This window comes from Petaurus breviceps, unplaced genomic scaffold (assembly GCF_028583685.1).
Source record: "Petaurus breviceps papuanus isolate PSGF00001 unplaced genomic scaffold, PetGlider_PUasm1.0 90681, whole genome shotgun sequence".
Classification (NCBI taxonomy): domain Eukaryota; kingdom Metazoa; phylum Chordata; class Mammalia; order Diprotodontia; family Petauridae; genus Petaurus; species Petaurus breviceps.
In genome coordinates, this window is record NW_027187307.1 from 6,131,040 (window position 1) to 6,156,838 (window position 25,799).

At 40.9% G+C, this 25,799-nt stretch overlaps 1 long non-coding RNA gene across 1 annotated transcript in view; it reads left to right on the forward strand.

Moving 5' to 3' along the window:
* LOC138143894 (uncharacterized) overlaps window positions 1–25,799 on the forward strand; it is a 62,314-nt gene that overhangs the window by 33,856 nt on the left and 2,659 nt on the right. The window contains exons 3-4 of the long non-coding RNA XR_011163819.1: window positions 3,780–3,928; window positions 21,295–21,390. This is a non-coding gene — a long non-coding RNA (uncharacterized lncRNA). The remainder of the gene's footprint in view (window positions 1–3,779; window positions 3,929–21,294; window positions 21,391–25,799) is intronic.

Sequence of the window (25,799 nt, forward strand, 5' to 3'; positions counted from 1 at the left end):
TTCTTTCTTTCTTTCTTTCTGATTTGTGGAGGGGGAAAGGTAGGGCAGATTGGGGTTAAGTGACTTGCCCAAGGTCACACGGCTAGTTTTGTGTTAAGTATCTGGGTCCAGATTTGAACTCAGGTCCTCCCAGTTCCAGGGCCAGGGTTCTATTCACTGAGCCACCTAGCCACCCCAGAAGCTGTCTTTTAATGGCATATTTTCACAATTCCAATTACCACCTCTGTTAAGATAACTTACACATCTCTCTTTCTTCATCCCTCAACTCTCCCAAGAGACTGCTGAAAATGAACAATTCTGCTTTTCTTCAACATCTCCTTCTACTGAAATCATAGGATTTAGTGCTGTCAGGGGCCTTAGAAATCAGTTAGTCTGATCTGTGCACATTCCAGATGAAGAAACTGAGGCCCAGAGAGGTGAGATGTTTTCCCAGACTCCTACAAATGAAGGGGAATATCACAGATTCACATCCCAGTCCTTTAAATCGAACTGAAATGACTTTTTCCTCTGCTCTCTTCTTCCTTCATCCTCCCTTTCTTCAAGGCCCAACTGAAGTGCTGCTTTATCCCTCTTTATTCCCTGATTTCCCCCGCTCCATCCCCTCTCAGCCTCCTTTGAATCTTTTGTACCATTCTCTGGAGCCCTCCTATGCATTTAGCATCTCCTATGCTGTGTTTTAATGAGCTGCCCAATAGTCTTACCTACCTGTGATTTGTAAGGTCCACCTTTGTACCCTCCCTGTTGCATCCAACACTGCACAGTGTATGTAGTAGGCACTTACTAAATGCTTGTTTAATCAAATTTCCCTTTTATGCCAAGGGAAGGAGAACAGAAGGGAGTGTCTTTGACAGAAGGTGGCCATATAAACATCCAGATTCCCTGCCTCCTTTCTGGGGATGCACCTTCATGAAATGCTCTCTTCTGACATTTTGTGGTGTCTATTTAGAAGTAAACTAGCTTGGCATGTAGAGCCACAGTTCACTGGCAGGTTACCCATTCGATCATGTTGAAACCCAAGTATCATTTACATGGTGAGGCCAAGTGAGAAAGATCCAAAACCCTATAAGCAACAGCTGCAGTCACCATTGGAAAGCTGCATGGGAAATCACTGAAGAAATGAGCTGGGAGTGGCAGTACACACCCAGATGCCCCAGTGCTGAGGAGGAATCCTGAGCCAAACTTGGGCTAAAGACCACTAGGTATCAGCACTAAGTCCAGCACTGGTATGGTAAGGCCTTGGGAGTGGCTAAGGAGGAGAGAGTTTGCCCAGGTCAGAAAGGAAGCAGGGCAAAGCCCCTGTGCCAGTCAGGTGTAGAAGTGGGCCAGTGAATGGTCCATGTGCTTCCCGTCTAAGTGAGAAAGGGAGACCCAATTTTCTCTTCTGTCTCCCCGCCCCCAATTGAGATCCTTCTTATTATGACTCTTAAAATCCCTTGCTTCCTTTCTAGGCTCAGCTCAGGGGCCATCTCCTAAAGGAGGCCTTTCTTGATCTCTCTTCCCTTGACCCCCCCTACCCCCTACACTTGTTAATGCCCTTGCCCCCTTGAAATGATCTTTCATTACTTTATGTAGATTTCCATTTTACTTATCTGTCCATCTGTATGCTCCTCAAACAATGGAAGTTCCATGAGCCATACTTGGCCTTAGACACTTCCTGCAGAGATCAGCCTGACCCAGAGAAAGCACCTAAACATTTTTGTTTCATTGAGTCAGAGACCTCTAGTTGTCTTCTCAACTCTATGAGTATCAGTGATAAGTAATGTTCTCTATGGTGTGTTGAGTGAGAAATGAGAAATCCCGTGGGGAAGAAGGTAAAGTTGAAGCTTTTAAAAGGAAACTGGAAAGTGGCTTCCCTGGGTAAATGCTGCTTGTTCCTGAAGCCAGCTAAAAATTGTCTCCTAGAACGTTATATATTATTTGGAAACCCTAAATAATTTGGGTTAATAAACCTGGTCAGGCTTTCGGTATTATGAGCTTGCCTCTTCCCCTGGGAAACCAGGTGTCTGGAACTTCTCCCTGCCAATTTAAATTGTCATAAGCCAGTGTACATACATCATTGACAAGAGCCTGTAAAGGAGAAACACGGCTAGCCATAATATCTGGCTGCTCTAAATGAGGATAAACCAGCCACTGTAAGATTGTCCCTTATGTTGAAAATACCCTGCTTCCTGTCTTCAGCTAACATTGTCACCAGATGAATATATAAAGGAATCTATTTGGACAGGGTTCATCAAGGAGGGAGCAGGGCTAGAAGACTGACTCTGTAAAATTTGCCAAGACTAGAATGTAGACTGACTCAGAGAAAACCTATCCACCCCCACCCAGATCCACTGCTACCCACACAGCCATGTCCCTGGCCCTTCCCCACATATATGTTCATAAGCTCTGGATTGTAGCTAGCATTCAGCCACGCAAGTGTAAATTCAGCCTTTTAAGAGAATAATGGCAAGGCACTTTTGCCTCTGCTAGGAGGCTTACTGGCTTTGGGGCTTCTGATTTTTTTTCTTTTTCTATTTGTCTTTGATTATTTTCTTCCTAGTAAAATTCCCTTTTTTGGGATCACCAGTTGTGGGTGATATGATGCCAACATGGCAGTACTGATACGTGTTTTCCTTGGGAAACAGCAGACTGAAAGTAGCAATTTAATTGTCAACACTTATGATGAAGACAATTCAGGGACTTTTAGACTGAAGACTACTTCTATTTTAGAGTGAGCAGTGGCTGAAAATTGCGTTCACTCTTCATCCATCAAGCAGTGTTTTCTGATAGACTTGAACATTCTGAATACAGTGGGTTATTTTCCCATGTCTGTTAATATATTTGCATGGGGTGGAATTAAAAGTTTTAAGATCGATTTTGAGCTGTGTGTCACTGGTTTAGTTTTACCCTCATTGTCCCTATATAACACATCCATAGCTAGATAAGGGTTTCCTCCAGGGAACCAACATCCAAAGAAGTCTACCTTTTCTCTGGGGAGATGCCATCCCTGAGCCTCACTTCATAGTCCTCTGTTGGCCCGATTGATATGGTACCCTCTCACGGGGTTGCCTTACCCCTTTAAGCCTTTCCAAAGTGAAAGTTGGGCTGCTTCTTCTCCCATACTTCCCCAGTTCCTAACATGTTTTACCCCAAATGAAAATGATTTCTAGTTATGACTCTGCCGTGTATACATCTGGGAAGGTTTCCAATACCACCAATTATGTCAAAATATGTTTTACTAAGATATAGTGAGGCATACAGTGCAGAATCCCATGATGTATATTAAATGCTTGCCCTCTTTCCTCCTAAGTGCTTCTTCAAATAAATCACTTTAAATATCTTTCAATTGGGTAGCAAAAGGGAGGGAGATAGAAGAAAAGGACCTTTCAAGTTTGGGATCCTGGAATGGCATTCAGTTTGCATTGTCATAGGAGACGGTGAAATATTATCATAAGGTTTGCTTATTAGTTAAACAATTAATCTCAAGAGATTCTCCTAACTCAAAGAAATAATAATAGTCATTGCGTTAGAAATGCTTGGGAGCAGAACAGTAAATGGCCCTCCCTAGTGCATTGAGTTACACATGAATATTGCTCATTTATTTGGAAGAAGGAAAAAAAATTTAAGATTCAGAAAGAAAACCAGATGACAACTTCCCAGGAATTACTGAAGTCTATTAATAACTTAGAGAATTGTCTTGAACTAGGGGGAAACTCTTTGGAAAGCAGAAATGAAGAGTCATTTATAATAAGTGGATGCCTAGAGACTGTTTTCTTTTTTTTTCATGAATCTGTTCCAAGGTATGGGAGATACGCAATCCAGACTAGAAGCAAGGAATAAAAAGAATGGTAACCATTGATCCACGCTTTGAAAGAGCCAAAAGTGATGCAAACTCTGATATGTCTGCTGCCAAGAACTTCTCAGGACTGCACGCATACCTTCTTGAAAAGTAGGGTGGCTGTTTGCTTTTTTGCCTTGGAATTTGCATTCCATTTTAGATCCAGTAAAAATAATCCAGTGGGGATTGGATCAATGGCAAAGGGTGAAACCATAGTCTTTGTTTTAACTTCTCTTTGTGGAAAGACTCTTGCCATTCTTTGGCGGGTAGGAGAGACATGGACAGTAACAAATTATATAACGTTTTGATCAGTGAGTCACATTTTTCTTTTGATTTTATTTGCCTTAAGATGTTCAGAGGGGAGGAAAAAGAAGAAAGTCACCATACTAAAATGTCCAACAGAAACTTTGCTGTCAGGTGGTCTGTTTGTCATTCATTGCATAGTAAACTATCATTTGCTGAATTAATTGCAAGTGTGGGTGTATCCAATAAAAGTCAAGGATAAAATCATGCGCAGTGAAGTTTGAGATTTAAACACAGGTCCTTCAAGCACTTTTAACTTATTTGTTGCTCTCAACATTTCTAAACTATTTTCTAATCACATACCTTTAGGGTATATTCATTAGTATTGGCTCACATAATCCATTCATAACGGGCTCAGAACTTGATATAGCTGTTCATCCCTATGCCTGTGCTCCTCAATAGTTTGGGGCATGTGAGAACTATGCCTGATTTGGTGTGTATAGGTAAGAAACAAGATATGCTTACAGGAAACTCGGATGTGCTCACTCAATTGCGTGTTGAATCAACAAGCATTTTTTTAATATATATTTTCTGTTCCAAATTCCCTCCCTCACCCATTGAGAAGGCAAGAAATACAATATTCATTATATGTATGCAGTCATGTAAAATACATGTCCACATTAGCCATGTTGTGGAAAAAATGAGAGAAAGTGAAAAAAAAAAAGCTGTGCTTCAGCCTGCACTCAAAGTTCGTCAGTTCTCTTTCTGGAGGTGGACGGCATTTTTCATCTTGAGTCCTTTGGAATTGTTGTGGATCATTATATTGATCAGAGTGGCTGAATCTTTTACAGTTGATTACTGTTAGAATAGTACTGTTATTGTGTACAGTGTTCTCTTGATTCTGCTTTCCTCACTTTGCATCAGATCATAATAGGACTTTCCAGGTTTTTCTGAAATTGTCCTTTTCATCATTTCTTATGGCACAATAATATCCCATCACAATCATATGCCACAACTTGTTCAGCCACTCCCCAGTTGATGGGCATCCCCTCAGTTTCTAATACTTTGCCACCAGAAAAAGAGCTGCTATAAATATTTTGTATGTATTGGTCCTTTCCCCTTTTCTCTGATCTCTTTGGGAGACAGACTTAGTAGTAGTATTGATAGATCAAAGGCTGAATGGTTGCACCAGTTCACAGCTCTACCAAGAGTTCTTGAATGTATCTATTTTTTCCATCTCATGCAGCATTTGTCATTTTCTATTTTTTTGTCATGTCAGTCAGTCTAATGGGTGTGTGGTGGTACCTCAGATCAACAAGCAGTTTAAGCTTTTATATACCAGACACTATGCTAAGCCTGTGTGGAATGCCCATCTCACAAAGGACCATACTGTCAGTGGATAGAAGGTGCTTCATAGCTATCTTTTCTGTTCTCTACACATGGCATTGTGCCTTCAAGCTGTCCCCTGTGTCTGTAATGTACTCTCTCTCCTCACTTCTGGCTCTTAGAATTCCTGGCTTCTTTCAAAGCATAGCTCAGATGCCCCTGCCTACACAAGTTCTTGCCTAATTCCCCTGGTTTGGTTATTATTCCTTTTTAACAAATTTCTATACGATTTTTTTAATCTATTAGTATATATGTTGCAGGAATCCCTTGTTTTGGTTTTTTTTTTGTATCCCCAGTAGCTAGAACCACTACATTTAATGAATTGGTATGAAATTTGGTAGAAAACGGTATACAATTAACGAATGTTTACTGAATTCAGTTTCCTGTATTTGAACTTAACATGGGGGTGGGGAGTGGAGGACAGAGGGCAACAGATAAGAAAGGCCATTGTCCAGAGAGTTATTGTATGTACAAGTAGTACTCCATCTCTTATACTTTAAGTAAGCCAGTCTGGATAGAATTTGTTCCATCAAACATGTAACTGAAGGAAGAAGCATGTTATAGTGAGACACAAAAAGAAAATGTGGACTGTTCTCCAATGTGGATGAGAATATTCAGCAAGGGACACATTGTTCAGGTTGAAATGATTGGTGGTTTCTTTTTTTATTTTTTTGCTTTTCTTCAGAGGGCAACTGGGGTTAAGTGACTTGCCCAAGGTCACACAGCTAGTTTTTGTGTTAAGTGTCTGAGGCCGGATTTGAACTCAGGTCCTCCTGACTCCAGGGCCAGTGCTCTATTTACTGTGCCACCTAGCTGCCCCAATGATTGGTGGTTTCTTATGAAATGCCAGTTTTTATCAGTAACCTATTTCTAATCCTATGGAATTTCAATGGTAATTGTAATGTTTTATACCTATTTCTAACCCTGTTTTGTTTGATAAACTCCAAGTCCTTTGTTATACTAGCTTATTGATCTTTATAACACTCCAGGAATACAGGGCAACTTTACAGAATTATTACTAAAGTTAAACATAAAGTAAGGGAACTTGATTTTTTTTCCTCCAAATCTGTGCTGAGGACCTAAAGAGGAAAAAAAATAGAGTTAAGATGACCCAAAGGAGCATAAGAAGCAATATGGACTGGTAATAGCAGAAGTTGAGGAAGAATAGGATTTAAGAAAAATATAGATTTCGAAGAAAAAGTGGAAAAGTAGGCATCTCAATGTGTAAGGCATTTAAAATTGGTAAATTGGTTAGAAAATAGTCCCTGGAGGAAAGCCTTTCAGCAGCAAAGGGGGAGACAAGAACTTTATTCTGAAAGCTAAAAACCTGAGTGCCACTGTTTCGGCTTCACCTTCAGCAATTCATGTGATTTAAAGAGACTCTGTGTGTGTGTGTGTGTGTGTGTGTGTGTGTGTGCGTGTTCAGAGTTTCTGAGATATTGTGATCCTATGATGAGTTTATGGAACTTCTTTGAATTTTATGTCATTTTGTAGATTACTTGTAGTGTTCTGCAACTCCCTCTCTAAATACTCCATTGGCTCTGTGATTTCTTGGATAGGAAAATCCTTCCAGTGATACAGATTACAACTCATCCATGCTTGCCCATCCTGAACCAGCCTTGTCCATATTTTCCTATAAAGTCACCACAGGAGCTCCAACCAATGTTCTTACAGTTTTTTTTGAGTTCTAGTGATACCACAAAATACTGATGTAGCACATGTCCATTTATCTTTGGTTCTCTTCATATAACTAGCCCGTCTTTTTTTGTTCATACATTTCTTTGATGCTATCCTTTGTATCAGTTCTTCATAACTCTTTGTGAGTTTTGTGTTGTTGTATACTCATGGCCACAATGAATGTCTGCATTGCCATTTGGGTGATATTCAACTTCAATTTTTCTAAGAGACTAAATAGTGTTTTATGACTCATAGCCATACATGATCACTGGAAGAATATCGGAATTAAAGAGATGGACCTTCGTTTTAAGATCAAGCTTGAGGTCATTACAGTAAGTTCCTATAACTCATCTATTAAGTCAGAGGTGATTTGCAATCTGTCCTAGGAGAGAGAGTATCTACCCTAAGAATTCTGTACAATTACAAAACCATAGATACTGTACATATTTATATATTCTAGATTATTTTATATTGGTAATTTTGTTTAGACTTTAAATTGGTTTTAATAAAAGAAATTTCTAGAGGATAGAAAGGAAAGTGGAGTTGACATTGAGACATGGAACATTATAACCCAATGCCTTGTTCGGTGATTGACTTTAATAGATACTGCAGATTGCTATGTCCATGCTCACCATTAGAAGTTGGTACTTACTTGTCTCAAGCCTGTGTATAGACTTCCCACAAGAAACCTGTGTATAGACAACCCACTTCCTACTGGCACGTTTTGGCCGGCCTTTCTTTTTCATAGAGTATCCATTAATATCACATTTTGGGGCTTTCATATCTTATAGCCAAATGTGGCACCTATCAGAATCCCACATGCCTAGATATGTATATAGCATAGCCAAGGACCACAACCACCTTTGAGTGGCAGTGCCCATTGCTGTTTAGTGTTTAAAAGATGAATGAGTGAAGTGAAATGGACAATCTACATCCTCATCAAAGCCACTTTCCCCAACCGACCTGTTGAGTTAACAGGGCCTCTCTCTTTAGGGAGCCTTTTCTGAAAATAGGGAGGATCAAAATTATTAAGTAGTATTCTGTTTTTTTTTAAAAATGCTCCACTGAGAAAAGAGAAATATGGAGCCATAACCCAAAACTAAATACTGTAATCAGGAGCTAGAAGAAACCGTTGAAAGACAGTGCAGAGAACCTTGCTATTAGTGCAAATCCAGGAGAAGTAGGAGTCAATTCGGTATTCCCTTTCAAGCTTCCAGCCGTTAGAAAGATGCGACAATTACACTCTTCCCCAGACCTGAACTGTCAGACTTCTAGCTCTTTGTGACTCATGTAATTGATGCACGCTCCCATGCACTTGTATGGCTGCTATTAATTTCAGTTTGCTTCATTATTGGCCTCCCAATTTTACAAGCAGGTGTTCACCTGGGGAAAAAAATCAAACAAAAAAATGAAAAAGCTATTGAGGATTGTTGGGAAAGGAGCTGAGCAATGCCTGCTTGCCCAGAGAAAACTTTTCAAAGCCTCAAGTTGTAGCAGAAGTATGTTTTGTCATATTAAGAAGGTCTTTCTGATGTATATTAAGTGGCTCTGGGCTCTAAGGGGAAAGATCTCAAAGGAGGTACTAAGCTCTCTTGGTATTCCCAGATATAGGAACCCCCAGTCATAATTAGCCCAGGCTTGGCATTTTCTCTGGAAAGTCTTCACTTCTCATGGATCAAGGGCCATGCTATCCATTCATGGGTATGCATTTGGTGAAATGACCAAACAGGATATATTCTCTCTGCAGGAAAGGAATTTAGGGTTGGGATTATGGAAGTGCTCCCACCTTTCCTCTCCCTTCTACCCCAAAGTCACTAGAATAAAGAAACTTTGTTGTTAATGGTTTTGAGCTTTACCTTTCTGAACTTCTTTAGCCTGGACTAACAGCAGAAGGATCTATCCCATTTGGACCTGTGAACCTTCTTCCCCTCCAGATTGGTTCTGGACCAGAGGCTCCTCACATGTGGGTATTGCTGCCATGAATGAATGACTATATGCCCCCCTGAGCGATATCCATTCATATCATGAACATAAAGTACTAAGAATGATTTAATAGACTATAGAAGAAAATCAGTGTCTTTATTTTTTAGTCATACCTCCAGACACGTCTCCAGAGCCATAAAATTCTGTAACTCATAACTTAGAACCTCAAACTTTGGGTGTACGTAGCTTGGGTTCTGTCTTTTGGAGCTGCCCACCCACCCAGACCATGTCTTTTTGACTCATTTTGTGTCCACTAGTAGTTTCCTCTGGAAACCTCAGAATACAGCTCATGTCTAGGTCTGTGGATAAAGGGAACACAGTTCCTATGTAAAAATCATATGGGGCAGACCTTTATTTTGCCCCATGGAAAACGTCACACTCTACCAAATACTCTTAAGAGCTCATAACAAACAAGATGCTCTCTTTCCTTCCACTGAGTCCTTATTTTCATCCTAGGGCCTACCAGGTCTCCAGTCTTCTAAGGACTACTCCAAGTACAAATTTGCAGTTGCTAGTGAGGCAGCTATTTCTATGCAAGTGAATCCCACTTTCACTGCAGGGACCGATATATACCTCCATCTGAAGCCTAAATTATCTGATGCTGTGAACAGGTCAGTATTTTGATCAAGATAGAAAATGTGCAGTCAATTCTGCATTGCTCAAAGTCCCTCATTTCTATAAAGCCAATAATTACATGAAAGACTGATGAACTATTTTTACTGGCCAACCTTATTTCCCATCTTTATTTGCAACCATATTTGTAGGATTTTAGGACTTCTTTGCAAGGCTACTATTGTGTATGCAAAAGATGCTCAAAGGAAGCTAGGAGCCCTCTTCCTGTCCTTCCCAACTTTTCCTTAGTATACTATGTAGGCAGCTAGGCCTTTCTGTCCTTTGACCTGAAAAGAAAAGATGAACTGAAGAACCATCTCACAAGTCAGGTTTCCATTTAAAGAAGTGATCTTACTGCTTCCTATGTACTGCGGAACACTGTGCAGTCATATAGAGGAAAGCCATGGCACAGAGAAGTGTTCATTTAATTAAAGTAGGAGAGAAACTCTTTTTCAGCCTGTGACGTGGAGGTGCCCCATTATTGTCACAAATGATGTCTCTTCTCAGCTACCAGAAGAGGTTAGTTTAGTTTCATGTACAACTGGGAGTTTATTCATGGTGGGAAATACTCCTCTGGGTTGGAACTCTCTGGAAGCCCTGCTGCACAGAGGAAGAACTCTTTCTTTTGTCCTTTTAAGCCTGCTGGGTTGGTTGGGAGAAAGACTGGTGCTTTGGGCCAGGCTGCAAAAATGAACCCCTGAAACTCTGTTGGAGGAAAACTTGAATCTTCCTGAGATTTTAAGGAGATAAGGATTTTAGTAAGTGGCCAGCTGCTGGCATTTGAAAGATAGGATGCCTGTGTTATTCAAGTAATTTGTCTTTATTTGTATAGCTGGCAAATCCTTTACTCATAACTACATGGGCACTTCTTGAAGTGTTTACGAGTGACACACTTCTTTCATCAAGAAATTAATGGATGATACTGTGTGTGCTTCTCAAATTAGAAATTGTATACTACAAAGCCTGAGGAGACCAGTTTTCTCCTCAAATAAATTGTGTTCTCTTAGTTCTCTCTTTCCTTCACTCCTTGCCTATCCCATTTCTTTTGCCCTCCCTCTGCTTCCTTCCCTTTTTTTCCTTTATCTCTCTCCTTTTCCTTTCTTGCCTCCTCTCTTTCTCTCCTCTCGTCTCCTCTCCTCTCCTCTCTTCTCCTCTCCTCTCCTCTCCTCTCCTCTCCTCTCCTCTCCTCTCTTCTGCTCTCCTCTCCTCTCCTTTCCTCTGTTCTCCTCTCCCTTCTCTGTCTCTCTTCCATTTCTCTACCTCTCTCAAACACACTTCCTCATTGTTTTATTTTATTGTGGTAACGCAAAATTCAACAGTTCATATAAAAAACTGTGAAGAGGATCAGGAATTAGCTCTCCAAGAGGGATGGGAGGAGGGGAGATGAACGTGTGAAAAGCCTGTAGATGACAAAAATAAATAAGCAGGCACGCTTTATTTTTTTCAAAGCCCACAAACTGTATACTCTGCCTGCACTAGTAGGACTGTTTCAGAAGAGATTTTCCCTTTATGCAAAAGAATTATTCCTTCCAAGTGATTCATTTATCCTTTTACCGAGCCCAAACCTACATGTTTATGGAGTTTTGCAAGAGAGAGATTAAATAGTTGTCAAGTTTGGTCCAGACAGCCTGATTTCTGTAATGATTGCATTATTTGGCCTATTGCTAGAGCAACTTCTTATGGCCAAGGAGGGAATGGGCATTGCTACTGAATTTCAGAAGCTTTGCCAAAGACAGTGATTTACCAGATGCTAGAAAGATGTGTGGGCTAGTCTTTGTTGAAGGAATGATGGGTAGCGGTAATAGAGAGTCACTATGCCAAATGAAATCAGTCTCTAGGACTGGACTTCATTTTGAAGGGGAACTCCATTCTGACTGTGGTACAGTGAGTCAGAAAGGCAGATGGATTTAACTGTACTCTTGAGTGCTTCTCAATGTACAAAACAGAACAGGACGAGGCTTGGTGACTCACTGTCCCCACTGGTCAAATCATCTGATGGCAGTTGCTTTGGCAGGATTGTTGTGCAAACATTGTGGCCATTTGAAATGCATTTAGTGACTTTTGACTGTGAGAGTCTGAGGGCAACGCAACTCCACAAAAGATTGTGTTCTGTCATGATGGGGAACTTGGTTGCTCCCTTCAAAAACAACCTATCTTGTCTGTGACTTAGCACTTAAGACCTAAGGGGTGGCCCAAAGCATATGGAGGTGAAATCACTTGCCCAAGGTCACATAGCTAGTAAGTGTCCCAAGTGGGATTTGAAACTAGGTCTTCCTATCTAATTGTACTGAACTGAATTGGCTAAATTGAACTGAAGTGTCAGAATTGAATTATACTGAATGAATTGAAGTGAATTGACCTGGCCTGACCTGAACAGACTATTTCTCTTTGATCACTTTTGCCACTTTAATTTTCTGGCTGTGAGGTGAAACTGCAGAGTTCTTTTAGTTTGTAAGTCTCTTAGTGGTTTGAAGTATTCTTTTAATATGGTTGCTGATAGTTGGCAATTCTTTTTTGCAAACATTATGGCTAATTATCTGTCTGTCTATCTCTTCTGACCACTTTTCTGTTGGGAAGTGGTTTTTGATCTCAAATATTTGGGTCAGTTTCCTATGCCATCATATTTTTCTGGAAAATGAATAGTCCTTAGATTTTCTTAAGGAGCTTTTTTCAAATAAGAGAGCAAAACAATAGAAAACTTCACAAATTAAGCCAATGTCAAACAAAGGTGGCCAATAGAATGAATGCAACTATTGGTCCACATACCTACTTTCTCATCTCCATAAATTCTTTAAAGAGTGGTCTGTGCATAAATGTAGGGTATCAGTGATGAAAGCATGAGAAGGGAGAATGGATTAGAAAGCAGAGTCTAACAATGTGTTGTTTACAGGAAAAATTGTGACTCACAAAGAGTTACAATAAAGGGCAGGAGCCAAATCGGTTGTGCTTCAGCTGAACTCAAAAAAGCAGGAGTGGCAAACATACTCTCTGAAGAGGCAACCAGAAAAATAGACTTTATTGAAACACATATGCAAGGAAATGACTTTTTTTTCTGAAAGGTACCATAGAAAAGAAATTAAATATCAATACTTAAACATGTATGGACCAAATGGCATAGCATCCACTAAAGGAAACGGAACAAGCAGGCTTTTCCAGAGGATTATCTAGGCAGGCCGTATCTTTAGTCACAAAATTGACAGAAAAGTATGGAGAATATGAGATATGCTGTGTTGGTTTTTTTTTAAAAGTATTTGACCCAGTCATTCAAAATCCACCCAACAAGGTGTTTCCCATGCATATATCAAGATCATACAAGATTGATAGTTGCAGCAACAGAGATAACTTTGTTCAAATATATTCTGATTATTAATTTAAAATATTAATTGATGACCAGGAGACATACAATCACCAAAATTGTTTGCTGCTGTCACAGACAATGGGAGTGAAATTGCCTGTGAGTGGTGAGGTCCTCTAGCAGCCCCAGCACCCTGGAGAACCTTCTCGCTAAGATCCATGGCCACTTAACAGAGATCAGCCTAGCCAGCTGTGGAGAAAAGGGGGGAGGGCAGGCAGAAGTGGCGAGACCATTACAAGACTGTGATGTGCACTCTGATGAGCAGCCTATTGAGCTGGCCCATATATTTTGAACAGGCACTACAGATGGACAGTGAGTCAGGGGCTAGAATTCAATAAGAGTAGGAGAACAGGCTAGACTGCTTTTAGGGAATTCATGTTGTCAGTGACTCTGAGCCACCCCTCAGACCAAAACAACCAAAAAAACACATCCTAATTTAGTACCAGCCTTCTCTTGGTGATGTTATATGGTTGCAAAGTCATGGTAAAACATCATGAAAGATCTTAATCCCAAGATTCACAGATGTTACTTCATTTCCTTCCCAAATCCCTTCATGTATTTCAGGGGTGCTTTAGAGTCTATATTGTATGTCACACGTTTTTCTCTTCTCTGTGATCAATCATCACAACAATAGTAGGGACTCATTTTGATAGGTTTTTTTTTATAATTTCTTTTTTTTGCCTTTTTTTGGGAGGGCAGTTGGGGTTAAGTGACTTGCCCAAAGTCACATGGCTAGTAAGTGTGTCAAGTGTCTGAGGTAGGATTTGAACTCGGGTCCTTCCGACTCCAGGGCCGGGTCTCTATTCACTGCGCCACCAGCCTCCCCTTTGATATGTTGTTTTAAGAGTTATAAAGATTCTGTGAGAGAAGCAGAGCAGAGTTTGTGTTCTGGTCACTACCAGTATGAAAACTGGTCCTCACTTTCTCCATTTTAAAATGAGGGTGTACTAAGCCTTCTAAGGTCCCTCCCTGCTATAAACTATTTTGACTAATTTTCTGTTTGTATCACACAGAGGAACCTGCCTCTGTGTGGAGTGAGACGATCACTAAGACATGTCAGCTATTTAATTATAATAAAATATAGTGTATTATTTAGAAGTAATAACATGGTAACTATCCAGCAAATACAGTTTAAACTATAATTGTAGTTATATGATTACTCATGTTAATACACCTGGCTTATCTCCTTTTTTGTTAAATTTTTAAAATTTACTTTAAACTCAAATACAAAATGATAAAAAGGGAGAAAGCATTGCCATGTACAACAGAACATATGAGAGGATTCAATATAAAATAATAGATTTCCATTTCAAGAAAACCTATATAATACATACCAGCCATTGTTTTCAGAGCTGTCTAGCCTTTCTTTGCTTCCTTGTTGGTTTTCTTTTGTTCTCTGCTTTTATTTTATTTTATTTTATTTTTCCCCTCCCTCTTCCCCCCTAAAGGAAGACTACACTTAAGCTCAGAAATACATACCTAATCACAGATATCTAGAAACATACACATATATGTAAGACTGAACTGTGCTTATTTCCACTTGTCATCTGTTTCTCTGAGGGCAGATGGCATCTAACTTCCTGAGTCCAAGTCTTTCCATGTTTTTCTAAGTCGAATAGCTCATCATTTCCTGTAGCACAGCAATATTCCAACCCAATCACATTCTATCTGACATATTATCTATGAGACTTGTTTTTCCCCCATTTTCTGCATTCCTTTTATTCTTGCTGCAGAGGTTTTATTTACACAAGAAAATTTTCACTTAAAATAATCAAAATTATCCATTTTACACTTCAGCACTGCTCGCACCCTATAATATAGTTTAAGGTCTGATACTGCTGAATCTGCCTCCTTGACATCTTTTTAACTGACTTATCTCTTGATGATAACAGAAAAAAAAGCTAAATAAAGAAGGTTAGTTGCTGCCTTTGATTGAACCCTTTTCTCAGATTGCAATGTCTTGGAACCTCCTCCTTTTCTTCTTGTAATATCTCCTCTGTCGTTATCATGTGTCTCAATAGTTATTACTAATTAAGGTTCATAACCTTCTCTAATCATCTTAACTCCCCTGCAATGCCATCCGTATGATGGGTGAAAGGGCACTAATAATGGCATTATCACTACCATTGATGTTCCTTACGGAAATTTTTTGGGAGAAGAGAAAAAAAGGACATCCTGGCTCTCTCTTGATACTTAGTAGCCTGCAAGTGACAAATGTAAAAAAAACAATTTCAAATGTAGATTGTGAAGTTTTCTGATGAAGTTTCGTTACTTTTAGCCTTTTTCCTTATACGGATCTTTTTATGTTTTCTAATTCTCCTTCAAATCCTTTATGAAAGACATATATCATGAGTATAATTTACAAATATACAATCAAAGAAGTATAGTGTTTAGAAGTATAAGTGCCCTTAGAAATCTAGGCCATCCCTGTTGCTTTTCATATGAGGAAACTGAGGAACAGATAGAGAAAGTGACTTTACCAAGGTCACACAAGTAGAAAGTGTCAGAGTCGGGATGCAAACCCAGAATCTTTGACTCTAAATCCAGTATTCTTTGCTCTACACCTTGCTACTGAGATTTTTTTGGGTAATAGACCCTTAAGAGAATTACATGTGGGTCAGCTAGGTGGCATAGCGGATAGAGTACTGCCCCTGGAATCAGAATGATTTGAGTTCAAATGTGACCTCAGATACTTGACACTTACTAGTTGTGTGACCTTAGGCAAGTCACCTAACCCCATACCTATTATTTTCTGCCCAGTTCCACCATTTTAAAGCTGGAAAAGAAAAATACAGGTCCCCCATCCAAAAAAAATTATTTTCTTAGACCTTTAAAAGTAAACTTAATATTACAACTTTACATGTTTTCTCCAGATGAATAAGTGTTTTGCTGATTATCTTAGTTTCAACAAGTATAGTCCTTTGTTTTCTATTCTTTTTTTCTAATTTGAAGTCATTGATACTCTCCTGAATAAAAACTGTCAATGCTCATCTGACACTATGAAGTCTAGGGCAGAACGTAGTAGCTACATTGAACTTCATTGTCTTCCTGCTTTAGATATGAAATTTTACATGTGTTTTTATCTACTTAGTATTTTTCCAAAGAGTTCATCGAGCCATTCATGCAATTCTGCTAATGGAGTATCAGTTTAATATGAGGTAGTGATCAATATTACACTTTTGGACATATGTGTTGGAAGCTGGGCTCTGGTGATGTCCTGCCAGGTCTTTGTATTTTCAGTATTTTAACAGCATTTGAATGGTTAGAAGCAAATAGGCTAATTACATTGTCAAAACCAGTATTGTTTATGAACCTGAAATGATCCCAAATAGGCTGAGCTCTTCAGAACTTGGTGACTGTGGCTTTTATACCAGTCTGTTATAATTCCTTCTTGCTTTGTCTTTTGAAATGTTTATGTCTTTCATAGATTGTTGAATTAATAATAAAAAAGGACAGTTTATAAAGACTGGAATGGGAAAGCATTAAGTTCCTAGTGTGTTCCAAATATGGACAAATAGAACAATGAGATGTTCCTGGCTCACTAGGAGTTCACGCCCTCATTGCAAAGAGGGCACATAAAGGGGCTTCTACCCTGGGGAAGATGGAATGACCCAGTGGCTCTGAGAGCGTAGCTTCCGAGTAGATGACAGACAACTGAAGTCATCCTTAGGGTGCAATGGCAGACCAGATAATGATGTGGCCAGAAAACAGAACTACAGTAAAGACAGTAAAGCCCCAGTGTACATTAGAGAATAGGTTCAGGGCAGGTTGGAAGGCTCTCATAGCACTGAACCAGGGGCATTATATTTAGTGACCATCTACTCATCCAAGTAGCAGGTCCCTGACAAATGACTGATGGAAAGGGACTAGTGATGAGAATCATAGAGGAGCAGGACTCAGGGTTATCTCTGGAAGGGGGGAGTTAGGGAAGACAGCATCCAGTCAGACAAGGGATTCCCATGAACTGGGCAAAGGGCATTCTAGAAAAGAGGGCAAAGCACCTGTTGGAATCCGGGTGATGGTTTTGGAGGGATAGGAAAAGGTCCCCACAGGCTTTCCACACCCTATTCCTACTGGGGTCTCAGGATCTATATCAATATAGATAATACATTTCATAATTTGCCCTGGATTCTCAAAGACTAGATAGACCAATGGAATATAAATTCTGACTGTTCTACCATGCTAGAAAAACTTTAATTATGGTCCCGGAGACAGATTAAATACAAAACGACTCATCACCAAAAGGGCTCTCCAGTCACTGATGAGTCTGGTGGCCATGACAACCCATGAAAAAAAATTACTAAATGGCCCTTAGTGCTAAAACTTCCTTCCCACTCCCCTACTGCTTCTGTCCTCATAGTGGCTTAGAGGCAGGACCCCCCCCCCTCCCACACACACACAGAGCAGGTCTGTAGGACTGTGCAGATTTCGAATCTTTTTTAAACATTAACTTAAGTGCTAGTGTTCTTAATGTGAACTCTGCCCAATGGCAGACAAGCTAACATCCAGCTGGAGAGGCAGAATCATTGCAATATTGCAGCTATATGGAAGTGAAATGTCTCTGAGTTTGTGCTTCAAGGTACAAAGAAAAGAAGTCATGAAGTCAGTTTTATCCCAGCCCCAAATGCAACAACATGAGACACTGGTCACCTTATACCGTAGTACTTACGATGAATCTAAGGAAAACCACGACAATGATTGGAGTGGAAACTTGTCCACTGACATTTATTACAGACAATGAGAGTATGGAGAAATTCTACAAAGCATTTGATAAGAGCCATCCAGTGATATCAAAACAGAGCTCGATAATCAGTGACTTGGGTGCAAAGGCAGGAATAGGAAACAGTGGTAAAGTGAAAAATCTGCTGTAGGCTGAGGTTCAGGACAGAGGTACTGGGAAGCTCGGAGGAGATAATGCATATAAAACACTTGGCAAACCTTTCAAGGTGCATCATAAAGGCCAGTTCTTCCTACTTTTATTAGTATCATCCTCAGCAGTCTACAGTCACTAGGCCTCTAGTCTGGTGATGACATCGTCCCCTGAGCCTCCTCCTGTATTCCTGCTCAAGCAATGTTGAAAGAGAAATTCAGGGGTGTACTGGTGAAATGTTTCCCAAGAGTGTACTTTGGGTGGGGGGTGGGGGTGGAGGAAAGTATGCAGGAACACTTTTCAGATTAATCTGGATTAGAACTACTTTCTTTTTTTGTTTTTTTGCTTTTTGGAGGGCAATTGGGGTTGTGACTTGCCCAAGGTCATACGGCTAGTTTTTGTGTTAAGTGTCTGAGGTCAGATTTTGACTCAGGTCCTCCTGACTCCTTCGGTGCTCTGCTTTTCTAAAGGAAAGCAACTCAATATGGGTTAACAATCTTGCTTTAATCAATCAAACATATCATTTACCTAGTTCATGGGGAAAAGGTCAGCACCCCGAAATTCAGAGTAAACAGACAGAAACATTTCAAGCAGACAGGCCTCCACGTGCCCAACCATTACATCCATACCAAATCAGTTACCAGAGAGGAAAGCATCAACATCTGGGTTTTCAAAGCCGGGGGGCTCTCAATGGCTGCCCAGAGTGTCATCTGGTCAAATCACACAACACTTCTCAAAGTGAGCCCCAAAACAAAGCCTCCCATCAGGGCTTGTATAGCCTTCTCCTGGCTTAGAGAATGTAACAACCCTCTTGACCCACTGCCCAATCACTAAATATCTCCTGAAAAACAAGCCTCCTGCCACAGGCTCCAGGTGCCTATCAAAGGGCCTAGGGGCAGGGAAGATCTTAAATTTCCATTCCCATTACACATTGTTATAATTTTTTCATTGGTGATATTACATGTCTCGAATCCTTAGGACTGGTGGTAAGGACTATAGGTGCAGAATGAGACATATGCTCTCATGATCATGTCATATATCACATCATATGCTGTCAAATGTGATCTCTTTGTCAGTTGATTTAAGATTGGTTAATGCATTGATCTGAATTATAATTAGATGAGCACAAGATGTGTGATCAATAACAATAGGGAGAAAAGTAAGAGATAAGAGAACGCCAGCTCAGGTATTGCCTTGGTGCCCACTGAATCATAGGAAGGCTTCTTTTGTATTGAGTAGAGCCTTTTTGGAGGATTTGTGTAAGGACATGGACAAGATTCGCACAAGGTAGGAAGGCACTGGAGGGAGAACCTGCACCATTATATTAGTGTACACAGTTCGCTTAGCCATCCCCTAATCAATGGGACATATACTTTGCTTTAAGTTCTTTGCTTCTACCAAAAAGCACCCAAAGTGCTGTTCTAAATATTTTGTACATGTGGAACCTTTCTTTTTTTCAATAACCTCCTTGGGGTATAAGCCTTTAGGCCAAAGGAGATTGACATATTAGCCACTTTCATTGTTTAATTCCAAATTGCTTTGCAAAGTGGTTGTACTAATTCACAGCTCCACTAACAATACACTAGTGTGCTTGTCTCCCCACAGTCCCATCCATCCTTGACTGTTCCCAGGGTGCTCAGTGTCCCTGAGAATTGGCGGTGCTCATTTATTCAATAAGCCATTAAGTCCTTAAGATGTGCCTGGCTCTGAGCTAGATGCTGAGGAATCCAGAGACGAAAATAAAACAGGCCTTGCCTTCTGAGTACCTTATATTTGATAGGGGGAAGACACATGCAACATGTGTACTGATAAGCAAATGCAAAATACCTGTAAAGAAAATCCAAAGTAATATGGAGGAGTCCTAAGAACCAAAGGGAACATGAAGGGCCTTGCTGGGAGGTGGTACTGGAGCTGAACCTTGAGGGGAGGTACGGGTTCCAAAAGTCAGAGTTGGAGGAGGGATGGATAGCCTGGGGATAGGAAAGGCATGGAAGTGGGAGATAGAAGGTCAAATTCAGGAAGAGGCAAGTATGCTAGTTTGTCTGGAATAAGAGAGTGCCTGCAAAGTTAAGCTGGATCCAGACTATCGAGGGATTTCAGTGCCAAGCTCAGGAGTCTGTTTTCAGACCTTACCAAAGCTCAACCTTGGTTCTTTCTATTCTGCTAAAGTGTGGAAGTAGAAGAAGACACAAAACTGGACTCATTGGGCTCATTTCACATTGAAGTTACCTACCTTCACCTTGGACCTCACTGCAGCAAGGCGCTCATTCTGGTCTTTCAATGAGTCTCTATCCTGCTTCCTACAGCAGCTCCCCTACAGCCTTCTTTTTCCTTCAAGGCTCCTGTGGCATCATTTCCCTCACCTTCTCAAGTGAGGATCTTACTTCACACTTCAGTGAAATGATCCCTGGGTTATTGGGTGCTATTGGGTGCTAGCTTTATCTTCTCTTCTCATGTCCCCTGCCCGCACCAACGTCATCCCTTACTTCCATCTCACAGGACAAGGTGAGCCATCTCTGTGCCAAGACTACCCCCGTTCCACATCCCCTTGATCTCTTCTCCCCCAGATTGGCCCTCCTTTCTCATCTTTATTTTATGTCTACTGATTCTTTCACTGCTGACTGAAAACACCCATCTCCCTCAACGTAAACACACACACACGCGCACACACTCTCACACACACAGACACATACTCACATGCACACACACACACTCACACACATACTCTCTCTCACATACACACATACATCTACACACTCTCTCTCACACACACACACACACACACTATGTTTTATCATTACATATATCCAGCTTCCTCTATTTCTCTGCTTTCCAGATCAGATCTAAAGTCCTCTGCTCTTTCTAACCCGGCCCCTTTTTGGTTTTACATTTTCCTTACACATTCCTCCTCTCCTCCAACTCTGTAGTCCAGCCCTCTAGGCCTCCTTGCTTACACAGGATGCCTTTGATGCTCTCCCTTCTCACCTCTGCTACTGAGAATCTCTGACTTGTTTCAAGATTCAGATCAATTGTCACCTTCTGCAGGAGGCCTTGCCTGAGCCCCCAAGTGTTACTGTGTTTCTCTCCTAGGTCCCCCCCCCCATACTTTGTGTGTGTATATATATATATATATGTTGTCTCATTAGAATGTAAACTCCCAGGGCAGAGATTGTTTTTTGCCTGTCTTTGTATTCCTAGCTTGACTTAGCATGTGCTTGGCATACATTAAGAACTTAATAAATGCTTATTGATTGATTGATCCTTGGGATAATAGAGTTACTGAAGTTTGTTGATCAGGGTATCTTTGGGGTCAGATCTCTGTGTAAAACTCAGTCTCTTTTTCCTGCTCAGGGCAGCTAAGAAGAACCACAGTAGGAGAGCACTGGGCCTGGAATCAGGAAGACCTCAATTTCAATTTGATTTCAGATGCTTGCTCCGTGACCGTGGGTAAGTCATTTATTCTCTGTTTGCCTTGGTTTCCTCATCTGTAAAATGAGGCTCCCAACAGTACCTACCTTCTAGGGTTGTTGTGAAGAATAAATGAGATCATCCTTAGAAGCTCTTGGGCCCAGGGCCCATCACATAGTGGGTACTATATGTTGTTGTTGTCATTTGCATTATTACTATTACTACTGCTACTTTACCCTACCTCTCGGGGCAGGCACGGAGAAGGGACTTTCATCTCTAGTCCCTCCTAGAGCTTCTTCTCATCAGGTGAGCTTTGGCTTGTGGGACTCTTACTCACAATGGTTCTAATCTTATTCTTTCTGGGAAAGTTGAAGTGAACCTGGAGTTGCAGCTTTAGAATTCTTCTTGGCAGAGTTATGGTGCCGTTCATAAAAGGAAACTGGTGCAGCCTCCAGGGAAGTCCAGAACTGGCAAGTCCTAGTGAAAGCCAAGCTGCCCATCCATGCAGCCATGACCTCACCTAAGCTTATACTCAGTAAGACAATGGATAATGAACTCTGTTCATCTAGATGAATCAAGCTGAAAAGAAAACATTCCCAGCAACACACAATAGTGTGTGATCTACATAAGTCAATCCCAATCTGGAAGGGGAGAGGGTCCAGTGGTTCTTGGGCCTTTCTTTCACTCTGCCACTCTCTTGTCTGCCTCCCAGAGGAAGCCCAGTGGCTCACCGTCTGATCAGAGGCACCCCTGTCCTGGCTCCCAGCCTGCTCTAGCTCAGCCCTGTCCCAGAGAATGGAGTGCAGCCTTTTTCCTGATCCCTTCTCTTCCTTCCACCTCTGGTTTTCTTCTTTTCCCTGGTTCATTCCAAGTCCAGATCTGCTGTTTACATCATCATCTAATTCCTTGGCTGGGGAGGAGTAAAAACTTTAAATCCCCAAAGCATATGAAGGTCCAGGCCCTGCCTCCTGTCTGTGAGGGAGTAAAATCTATCTTGTGCTGTGAGAGGACAGAGTTACATATGCTTTTCGAATATCAATTGAGGAACTGGGCAGAAATGTGCTGGTAAATGTTTAACAACTGATTCTGAAGAAAAAATGTACCTGTGATACACTTTTTTATTTAATTTACATCATTAACATTTTCTCCATCACTTTCTTAAGTCTAGACAATCAACAAGACAATAAATCAAGCCTTGATTTATAGCATTTTCCCATTTCTGAGGTGCAAATGCTCTCACTGAAAATTCAACAGTTGTCCTCTGCTGGACTGAACTCTCCTGTGTCCCCGAAGCCACAAGATCACCTAAGAGTCTGTCCAATAGTTAGGGGTAAGAAATAATAAGGGTCCAAATTAAGGTGGTGGCCATGCAAGTGAAGAGAAGAAGATAAACAGGGGATGTGCTGCAGGTAAAATCGATAAGATTTGGCAACATATTGGATAGGGAGCATGAGGGAGAAGGAAGGATGCAAGCTGCCTCCGAGCCCGGGAACTTTGGGGATGCCCTCAAGAAAAATCACAAGGCAGGAACAAGAGAGTGTTGGGGGCCAAATCACATGGTGTTTACCTCTCCTAAATCTGCAAGCTTCTAGGGAACATGGATTCAAACCCTGACCCTGCAACTGACTGAGTAACCTTGGACAACCTATCTCAGCTCTCGGGGCCTCAGTTTTCTTCTCCATGAAATGAACAGGCTGGACTAGATTATCTACAAGGCTCCTTTCAGCTCTCAGTCAATGATCCTATGAACTCATCAGCAATATAATCATCAGAATACTTATGGCCTTTTTTTGATTTTACAAACTCCTATTTGTTTCAGTTGCCCCACCCTAGTTATAGTTTTGCCCATCAGAAAGACAAGGTACCTTTCTTCTGTACATATGTACTACAGTACATAAAATATTGGAACCGGTATCAGGAAGACATGAATTGGAATCTCATTTATGGCATATATTAGCTGTGTGACCACAGGCACATCACTTGAGTCCTTTGGTTTCTTGGAATAATAATACTGGTAGCATCTCAGGCAACTCTTGAAGACTATAAATTGAAAATGGGTTGCTAATTTGTTTTGGTAGAGGAACTTTCCTCAAATGGGAGTTCCACACATTAAAGAAATCACAGGTGTGGCCAAGAAAGACTATTCTCCCATGGTTGCTGGGAGACTTCAGTGAGATGACGTATAAAAAGCACTTGGCGAATTTCAAAGTGCTCTGCAAGTGTCAGAGGTAAGCACCCAGAGAAGACCAAGTGGCCTTCGTTCTTTTCAGCAGTCTGTGTGCTTTCCATTGACTTTATACATATATCCATATGCATCACATCATATTTGCTACCACTAGGCCAGGATTACTTGCCCTACTCCCAAGGGCCATTCCTGCCCTCCCCCCACCTTGCCATCAGCTCCTTCCTAACTCCATAAAGTGTTCCCCCCACTGATGTGACCCTTGCTGCCCCTCCTTCCTTTTGGCCTTTTGCACCACTCACTCCTGGATTTACCCTGCATTTTTTCCTTTTGTAGGTTTTCCTCCGAATTCTCTAAGACGTTAGGTCAGATAAGGCTTTTTCTTTGAGCCCCAGATGGGGAGGAGCATTGGCTGCCCCACTACCCACTTTCCTCAGCCCCTACAATCCTTCTGATTCTAATTAGATCATGGTTTAAGTCTGTTGTCAGTTCACCTAATTGGCAGGAAAATCTGATTGGGTCTTATATGTCAGTTCATTTCTGCCAGTGACTTTCGGCCTCAGGTATTTTCATTATAAAATGCAGCTTTATTTTGTAGAGTCTGTCATCGAAGAGAGATCATGAGATACTGTGGAGAATGAAATAATACCAGACAGCCCATTGTCTAGAGCTGCTTCTCCTCATACTGGGATCTTGTCAAATCTCATAATCTAACCATTGATGGGCACAGATGAGGACATGAATGAGAGACTCAAGAAAGAAAGGTCTTGCCACCTCAGGGTACTTTGAGAAGAGTTGCTCTATCAGTATGGAAAGTCTTTCCCATAGGATCTCTCTGGATCTGCCCTACTGGTGCCTGAGCTGGCCTAAAGAACAGGTTAGCAAAAAACAAATCACTGAAGGTAGCTACTTGCCAATTTTCCCATGGCACTTCACACTGGTGTGGGGCAAAGTATATCAGGAGCTGTGCAGATGGAGCCATCAGAAGGTTACTTGGCATTGTCATTTGAGGACAGTTTTGTGGTCTAAAAATATTTTGTTGTTCTTTTAAAATACAGGTGTTGTTTCCAAATTGCTGACCCTCATACCTTCCCCTAAGTAGAAATCATCTTTGTAATAAAGAAGTAAAGCAAAACAAACCAACATGCTGGCCGTGTCTGACAGCATTTGCCTCATTCTGCACCTGTGGTCCACCACCTCTCAACTAAACAGAGGGAAGTAGGTTTCACCACTGGTCCTCTGGACTCAAGATTGTTATCACTTTGGGGCGGCTAGGTGGCCCAGTGAATAGAGCCCCAGCCCTGGAGTCAGGAGGACCTGAGTTCAAATCCAGCCTGACACTTAACACAAAAACTAGCCATGTGACCTTGTGCAAGTCACAACCCCAATTGCCCTCCAAAAAGCAAAAAAAAAAAAACAAGATTGTTATCACATTGATCAGAGTTTTGGTGTCTTTCAATGATCTTTCCCTTCACATTAGTATGGTTGCTGTGTAGATTGTTCAGACCCTGCCTTCATTGCTCTGAATTAGTTCTTCATATGTATCTTCCCATATTTCTCTTAATTCATATTTGTTATTTTTATGGCACAAGAGTATTCATTATATCCATATGCCATAATTTCATTTGCTATTCACTAATCAGTGGACATCAACTTTGTTTTCAGTGTTTTGCTTCTACTAAGAGTGCTGCAGTCCGTATTTTGGTAGACATGGGACATTTCTGTCTTTGATTTCTTCAGACTATACATTCCCAGGGAGAGATCACTGGATTTCAAGCAGAATCTTTTTTCTATATTAAACCAAAAGAAGGTTTATGAGTTTGACTAGAAGTTAGTATCAAAATGGTCCTGCTGCTAAGCAGGCAGGCACAACCCATATAAAATACAGAAATGTCACATTCTTTCATCAGAAACCATCAATGTAACTAATATAGTCAATACATTTCAATTCACAACATGCATTAAGTACCTACTCTGGGCAAAGAACTAGGCTAAATTTGTATGAAAGGACAAGGAAAAATAGTCCCTCCCCTCAAAGAGCTTACATTCTGTAATGCAATACAACATGTATACAGGTAAATAATTATGAAGTATGAACTAGTCATCAAAAATATTTATGGGAGAAGGGGGGCGGGGGAGAGGGAAAAGGAGGGGGGTAAAAGAGAAGGAAGTGGGGAAATGGGAGGGACAGGAAGAGAGAGAGAGAGAGAGAGAGAGAGAGAGAGAGAGAGAGAGAGAGAGAGAGAGAGAGAGAGAGAGAGAGAGA